Source organism: Haliotis cracherodii, unplaced genomic scaffold (assembly GCF_022045235.1).
Source record: "Haliotis cracherodii isolate W230 unplaced genomic scaffold, xgHalCrac1.p SCAF_24, whole genome shotgun sequence".
Taxonomy (NCBI): Eukaryota; Metazoa; Mollusca; class Gastropoda; order Lepetellida; family Haliotidae; genus Haliotis; species Haliotis cracherodii.
The window spans coordinates 3278688-3287632 of NW_027266280.1; the positions used below are offsets into that span (position 1 = coordinate 3278688).

General features: G+C 40.0%; 1 pseudogene; it reads left to right on the forward strand.

The window, feature by feature from the left end:
- Positions 1–1786: 1786 nt before the first annotated feature.
- LOC139472385 (uncharacterized) lies at positions 1787–3988 on the forward strand (annotated as a pseudogene).
- Positions 3989–8945: the final 4957 nt, after the last annotated feature.

An 8945-nucleotide genomic window follows, 5' to 3' on the forward strand; every position in this document is an offset into this window, starting at 1 on the left:
TTTAATAGAAAGTATTGAATTGTGTAATGATCTTGCTACTGGCCAATATGACATCAGTTTCTGTTGCTTACCCAGTCATGTTCGAATAACTCGTAACACAATCGCTGATGCAGCTGCAAAAGGAGCACTCAACAAATCTGTGACACCACTTCAAATTCCATACAGTGATATCAAGCCTGTTATTAGATGTTACATTAAAGATCTCATGCAAAGGAAGTGGGACACCCAAGTAGGTATCAATAAATTACATGAAATTAAACCAAATATCGGCTACAACTACTTTGGTTGTCAGTCCAGATTTGAAGAGGTCATTATGCGAATGTGCTGCTTGACTATTGATTTTGCCATCACAAGGGGTCAGTATTTCAAATCATCATCTATTTAGGATCTTTTTACTAGTATTACTTCTTGTTTAATTATAGATTTTTTAAAGGATATTGAATGGTTTGCAAAAAATTGACTGATGATATGTTTTGTATAAAAACAATGTTTTAAATTCGGTAGATTAAATTAACAACTGCGATTGTTAGTGGTTGTATCCTAACAGTACAGTATCGAAGTTTCCATTGTAGAACTAGTTTATAATATTTAAAAGAAAACATTATCATTCCACAATACAATATAAACATGGGCTATAGATCACCAGAAGTTTGGCCACCATACCAGGGACCCTGGGGACTTACACTACTTCTGGGTCCATGCAGGAAGCATAAGAACACTGAGTGAGTGAGTGAGTGAGTGAGTGAGTGAGTGAGTGAGTGAGTGAGTGAGTGAGTGAGTGAGTGAGTGAGTGAGTGAGTGAGTGAGTGAGTGAGTGAGTGAGTGAGTGAGTGAGTGAGTGAGTGAGTGAGTTGGGTTTAACGTTGCTTTTAACAGTATTCAAGTTATATCGTGACGTGTCAGCTTAATATGGGAGGAAAGCCCGAAATGATACATGTCTTTGACCCATGAGCACGGGTATGGTGCTGACAAACCTAGAAACATAATCGAGGCGAACCAGGCGTGCCGAAGGGATGCCTTAGACGACTGTCCCTAGGAGCTCGGATAGAGCGTCAGCCTGGAGAACGAAAGATCGACTGGTTCGAGTCCCAGGTCGCGTCATACATTAATATGTTATACATAAATATGATGATATTATCTACATATCCAGGTGAGCTACAGTGCCGTGACAGTGTAGGATTACTTAAGTTAGACTCTCAGTCATCCTGGGCACTAAGTAACATCTGTATTTCTACGTGTAATCGCCTTTTCGAATTGTTATTTTTTTATGTCATGATGGTAAGCAAATTATGCCAAGTATTGACCACGCACACGCTCGATTTAGAGTCAGTTTTCTCATCTCCAATACAAGTTAACAATCTAATTTCCATTTCTTGAAATAATTCCTACCTGTTCAGACGAAAATGTAATATAATATTGTCATTTTCTCAGGTCATAGATAATAATAATAATGCTTCCCCATCACTTATCCTGTTGTGGGTGAGTTTGACTTGAATGAAAACCCACATCTAGCAACAACATGTTTGCACAATTGACCTCTAAGAGATTAAAAGATTGATATTAATCCTGAGACCGGTGTTCGTGATCAGGTAATAAGGAGTGTGTAACACTGACAAGCGTCGTCCTGTGTAAGTGTCATGCATCATTTGTTCAAACATTTCCGAAGACGATGCTTTGAGTGTAGTGACCGGTTCGAAACCATACCCCTTATCGACCACACATACATTAAAACATCGTATCAACACAGGTTACACCAGTTTCAGTCATTGTAGTGTGAGAGTCCAAGATGAACAGGTTGAGCTTCCTGTGGCGTCTGATTGTAACAACAGGTAAGTAGGTTCACATTTGTGGTCCAGTCAAAATGCAAGAATGTATCCAACGGTACTTAATACTTACAGACCCGTAAAATTCCGGTGTAGAATAGGTCTTCAGCAAGCCATCCTGGCTGTAAATGGTGACTACGCTTGTCGTAAGAGGCGACTAACGGGATCGGGTGGTTAGGCTCGCTGACGTGGTTGATGCATGTCATCGTATCCCAAACCAAACCTAAACCAAATACTTATAGCGAACGGACATAATGATGCATGTTGTGTTTTTCAAATACGTTATGGGGGCGGTCGGGTAGCCTAGTGGTTAACGCGTTCGCTCGTCACAGCGAAGACCCGGGTTCGATTCCCGACATGGGTACAATGTGTGAAGCCCATTTCTGGTGTCCCCCGCCGTGATATTGATGTAGTATTGCTAAAAGCGGCGTTAAACCATACTCACTCACTCACTCAAATACGTAATTTAGCTCATCAAGCGTCCTTAATACTTGCAAGCTGTCCTTAACATCTGCTTATTAGAGACTAAGACTTTTTATCTCGGCTCGCGTGAAGCAAAATATGTAGCCAAGGGAATAGGAACTCTTTGTAAACGATAGGACACTAATTAGTTTTCTGTCCTTAGCTCAAAGCACAAAGTGATGGTAAACTATGTCTACCAACGGTTGGTTAAACTTTCTCCAATACACAAGCAAGATGTGATGGAAATCGTGATGTTTTTAAGGTGGACGTTAACGACGGGAGGCACATATAAACTCCTCAACTTGAGGTGGTAAACGATGTTTTCCTGAAATTGTTGTTCACGCTATGTCAAGCTAAGGTAGTTTAGTTTCAAAATTGAGACCTATGTTTTGTGAAACAGTTGTACTGAATTCGGAGGTTTCCCAAGACTCAAGAGTGTGTATTACATATTTCAACTACATGTATATTAATCTAGCAGTGTCGACCCAGATGTATCCCTACTGGATTATTTACAAACCACCATCATATAGCTGGAATATTGCTGTGTGCGGCGTTACAAAAAAACAAAAACAAAATACATTCTTTCCCCGACATTCAACAAAATACGGAGAACATAATATAATGGTGTGTTTTTTGTACCCCCAGGTATTTTGAAAGAAACAACTGGGAAAGCCTTCATAGAAACAAAGGGTGACCATCTGACGACAAATATTGATCTGAGCCAGAGGGAGCAGCTGCTTCTGCAAGTCCGAGGCTGTAAGGATCTCTACGTTGTGCTTCGTGAGAAAGAAGGGGGAGAAGAGGCAGCTATCGGTATTGGCATAAGCGGAAATAGTGGTCTCATCATGCAGCTATGCCACCAATGCGCAGAGCAATACGGCGTCACATCACCCTATCTCGACTGTGCAGCCTTCAAGCCCTTCAGAGTCGCATGGGCGGGATTGACTGTGAAAATTGGTCACGGCCATGATGTGGGAATGCAAGAACTTTTATCAACTACATCCACCAAGACTTAAAAAGTCAACTTCCTGGTCCTCACAGGCGTTGGTGACTGGATCATTGGTATGCCATCTCATAACTGTGTATTTATTTATATGATGAGCAACCATTGCCTTGAAGTATGATGACACATTTTGAACTCACAAGTCTGACCACCCATCAGTTTGGTTGCCTCTTACGACCAGCATAGGTTATGAGTAACTGAACAAAATCCTCACGGGGGCATATTATATAAGAGTACATGGTCTTCATTTGACTTCCAGGGTATTATTCATCCCCAGTAACGTGCAAAGGCTGATATAAATGAATCGCTAGATCAGGCTCCAACTGAATGGCTTTCAGTCACTGGTTAGTCTTCTCAAGACTCGTTGATCAACAAGCCAACCACTAAATGTGATGACGTATGTGTTCCATTTTGTTTTACAGATAAGATAAGAATTGTTTATTGTCTTTTTATCAGAAACTGAGGCCTCGAAGAATGTCCGTCACCAGTTCCGACGCACTCTGGAAGGTATGATCGACGACCTGAATTTGTTCAAAGAGCTTAATGCTGCCAACATCTTCAACTGCATTGAAGCGTGTCACGAAGTCCAAGGATGTCAAAGTATCAACTACAACAAGCAAGACAACGTCCGTGAGCTCTGCCGGGAGAGGGCGACTTCAAGGCCAAGGCCAACGTGCAATCATGGATTGTCGCTGTATGAATACTCTACTGAGCAGAGGCATGAATGACCAAATAGTCTGATACAGCGCAGCCCGCTCTTCGTGAAGTCACTCACTCACTACACTTTCTCGGTGACTTAAGAGGTGGTATTACTTTTAGTATTTATCACCCTCCATTAAATATTGTACAGCCTTTCACAGCATTTATGTTTTACAAACGTTTAACTTTAAATTTTCATTGAAACGCCAAGCAAGAAGCTCCATCTCCTTTATGATTAACATTCACCTCACTCTATGTACAAATATGTCAGGTGCAGTTCCCTGTTTTGACTTATACTACATGCTCCCGTGTTTCTTGTGTTCGGTGAAAAAATGACTTGCATTTGCATGTTTTTGACCGTTGAGCATGAAACGATCACCTTTTCACGAACTTTTATCATCACTATTCCATGCTAATTGTCAAACAGTTGGTTATAATATAGTCGGAATCGTATAATCGAACCTGCTTTTAGCAGATATTTCTCAGATATATGGAAAAGGTTTTGTCACATCTATTAAACAAATGTCACTCGAGATATCAAGACCCATCCTATGGAATAACCATCATCTTACGCTAAAAACAAACTTACAAGAGTTACGAGGATAGACTTGAGAGGGAGTATATTGTGTATTATTGGAACATCCCGAGGACATTAGTCTTTAAAACAAGTATACATTCAAAGTATTTATCGAGGCAATCTCTAATGCCTATCAACCAATTTACATGGTGTAAATACTAAGATGATTCTATTTTATTGACCCATGAAGTTAAGTGTGTATATTTAAGGTATTTACATTTATTATCAAATGATTTATTAATGTCTCTTTGGAGTGAATAAACTGATTAAACTATTTCTATGTTTATTTATTCCTGTGTTATCCTCTTGCGAATCGTGGGTAGAACAAGTCCAAGGTAATAGTGAGTGAGTGAGTGAGTGAGTGAGTGAGCATGTGTGTGTGTGTGTGTGTGTGTGTGTGTGTGTGTGTGTGTGTGTGTGTGTGTGTGTGTGTCTGTTACATCTAGATGTAATGGTATCGAACATTATCAGCCAAGATTTGTCCACCTGAAGTGCCGACATGTACCACAACGTAAATAGCTGGTATGTCATTACTTTCAGAACAATATATCTGTCATATCACAAAAGGCGATTATGCTTGTCGTAAGAGGCGTCTAGCGGGATTGGGTGGTTAATGCATGTCATCGTATCCCAATTGCGTCGATCGATGCTCATGATATCAACCACTGTATTGCTTAGTGCGGCGTTGAACAACAAACCAACCAACCAACCATCCAGACTCGATACTTTAAAAACCACCGTCATACAGCTGGAACATTGCTGCGTGAGGCGTTAAACAACAAACCAAACCAACCAACCAACCGGTTAAGAAAAGGAAACAAGAAAACAACCCATGCTTGCCGTAAATGTGGTGAGTGCTGGGTAACGCTTATCGCTCTTCCTCCGTGTGGACCCAGGTTAGAATATGTCCTCAGCACCCCATTCTACCATGACAGCAACAACGCTATGAAAACGGTGCTCTCTTGCAGGTCCGCAATCTTAGATCATTCTGAAAAGTGGTCACAGGTAGTTATATATGTAACAATTATTACTAAAGTTCAAGATTAAAAACACCATAGTCGTGAGTATTTCAAAATAAGTTTTCAAAACAAATAGTTTTGCAAAAGAAGTTGACAAATAACACTCCAAACTTAGTCCAAAGACAGATGTTTAAATTCCTTCCAACCTGTTGTACAATGTCGCTACCCTGTCTTTTCTCGGAATTTAGCGAGAAAGGTCGTTTCTTTGAAATCAAACATGCCATCATTTCTATTATTGGGATGACAGATTTTAAAATGCTAAACGAATATACTTCTACAAGAAACTTTTTGAGTGAGTGAGATGGGTTTAACTCTGCTTTTAACAGTATTCCAGTTATATCGCGGCGTGTCAGCTTAATGTGGGACGAAAGCCTGACACCTTAGACGACTGGGCCACCGGTGCTCCAACAAACTTTTTGAATTAACATTATATTATACATTTAACAGGTGTCAGTGTTATTAGTAAGTTAGCAATTACCCCCAGTAAACAATAATATCAAAATAAATGCCTTCCACCCCGAACTTTGATGTGGCAGACCTACATCACGGTTACTCACACCATCGCAGCTGTCAATGGCTGACAATCTTGTGTTTACATTCTCTGTTGCAAGTTGAACCAAGCAAGATGACAACCCCGACCAACACTACAGATGACCGACTACTAGTGAACAGGACTCAACCTAAAAAAAGTACGAGAATCTGCTTTATTAAGAAAGTGTTATCCCAAATATAACATTTGTTACATTTGACCACTTTCTAAATGACCTTTTGTTTTCATAGTTTTCGGCCATGTGAACCATGCCAATTTACACTTGTCAGAGGGTACCTAAAGTACGTGATCTAGGCTACCATCTGTCAGACTGGCTGAGTAGGTTTGATCGACTTTGTGTGCTGGCAATTAGGTACCTCACTCTGGCAAGTGTGGGTCCTGACGGGACTCGACCTAAATCACATACAGTCAAAGTAGATTGTTCGCACATGCCAGTTTTACTTCTAAACTGTGATAATCTAGTTATTATTCTGTCCATCAATGACAGGTTTCTATTCGTTTAAATTTAAGTATTATTAATGTTCTCGTCACGATATGGCTGAAATACTGCCGATGTGACGTTAAATTTTAAGTCACTTACTCATTTAAAATCTTGAATTAAAACCTTTAAATCATTAAAATTATGCAATTAATCCTCTACAATTCCATTGAATTATATTGGACAATTGAGTCAGGGTGGCTCAATTGGTGAATGCTCACGTACACGTGAGGATGATGGACTCCTACTACTGCTCTGTGACAATGGGGTTACATCCATGTCCAGAGCATCAAAGGAGTTGTGGATAACTATTTCTGAAGAAGAGGAGTTCCTGATTGTCTGTTTTTCTATTTAGTATTTTTCTTTACTTTTCTGGTCATGGTAACACTGGCTAATTCAATAGTTGCTGGTTCTACTGCAGCCTCTGGATCTTTAGTGGATGGCTGAACAGCATCAGGGTCAACAGTCAAAGGTTCAGTTTGACTCATAGTTTGAGTCGAAGATGTATTTGAAGTTATAACAGAAGTTCTGCTGATAGGTGTATCTGATGTGATTCATGTCAATTCTGTTTGAATAGAAATGGATACTGGCTGAGGGGTTGGAGCGGCAGAGTAGGTTCTGGTAAGTGGATTTGATTGGGACTGACTTTCAATAACCTTCTTAGCCTCGTAAAACGAGATATTTTGTTCATGTTTCAGTTTTATGATTTTTGACTGCTTTTTGCCACACTAGACATAATCTAGATGAAGCCAGATATTGCCCAGTTACAGTTTGAATATTTAATGTCAGCTATACATCAAGTGCTGTCATTTCCGTCACAAGGGCGCTGACAGACTACAGAATGATTTAGATCAATGTTCAAACTTTTGGCACTTGAAACATCGGATTGGGGACATACATCTCCACTCCGATGTTGAGATAACCAGCTTTAATAGTCTTAGAAAGAGCCGAAAATGTAAACATAGGTATTTGATGGGATGATGTCACCGTCTCTGGATTTCATAATGAAACACTTAACTGCAGTTACCCCTTGACTTGTGAATTCATCTGTAATTTCTTGCTCTGACATGTTGGACAGGCAACGAACTCCGTCTCGAACAATACCACGGCAAGAATTCAAGGTTTTGTGCACACAGAGCAACCTCAATATTTGCAACTGTAGTTACAGAAAGCAGACTGAGAGAATGATGTCTCCGTGAACACTCAACAAGTAGAGCGCCACTACGAAGACGTGTCACCTTTCTAACTTCTCCGCATATTCCTGAAACAGCTTTTGAAATAGCAAAGCATTAAGCTTTAAGGGTTGTTTATCAACTGCCTCGATCACAACAACTTGGGCACAGGAATTCAATCCACAAGATAATTTTTCATTTTGATCAGTTTCATCTAGATCCACATGTCTACGTTTTGATCGGTTTGAACACCTCTGAGGGGATTCATGATGAAATAAAGTAATTCACCATCCCTGCTCTACATCAAACATGGAGTGCAAACACCAGGGATACAGGGGTGTTTATATATATATATATATCCTCTACGATTCCACACATATGTAAGCCATGGTTTAATTCTAACTGCAAACAAGCTCGGAAGGCTCGGAAAAAGGCAGAGCATCACCATCCTATGGTACATAATTTGAATCAATTTAAAATTTAGAATGCTCGGCGAACGGTTACACAAAATAAACGCCAGTCTTGGCGAAATTTTGTTTAAAAAATAAACTCACGAACGCCAATGACAAAAGTATGGAACATGATCCAACGAATCAAAGGTAAGGGTTCTAAATCTAACATTCACCATCTTAAAAATGGGAATGAAGTATTGACAAATACCACAGATATCGCAAATAAACTTGATGAAACGTTGGCTAAACATTCTTCCTGAACTAACTATGTACCTCAATTCCAAAAATATACTGAGTCAAATTAAAACCTTTACATTTTTAAAAGTCATCCCATATATGATATACAATGGACAAATGAGAGTAGTTAATTTTTAATCATTAATGTCCAAAGAAGGATTTTAATTAACGGTGGTAACCATAATTTGTTCCTAGCACCTACGGTATTCGGTAATAACATCAACAGTTTAAAGCAGGAAAATCTGATGGCACACAAGTTCAGTAGCGTGTATGGCCACCATGTACGTTGACAACTGCCACACAACGCGTCGCATGGACCTTGTGACTTTTGCCAAGAGCATCTCAGAGGTGTTCGATGGGATGGGAGACCTTGACGGCCAATCCATGACGTGTTGGAAGATCAAACCGGGTCTATGTGCTGCCATAAAAGGCAGAAGTTCTGGTGCCAGTACCTGGTCGCGGTAAACAGCAGC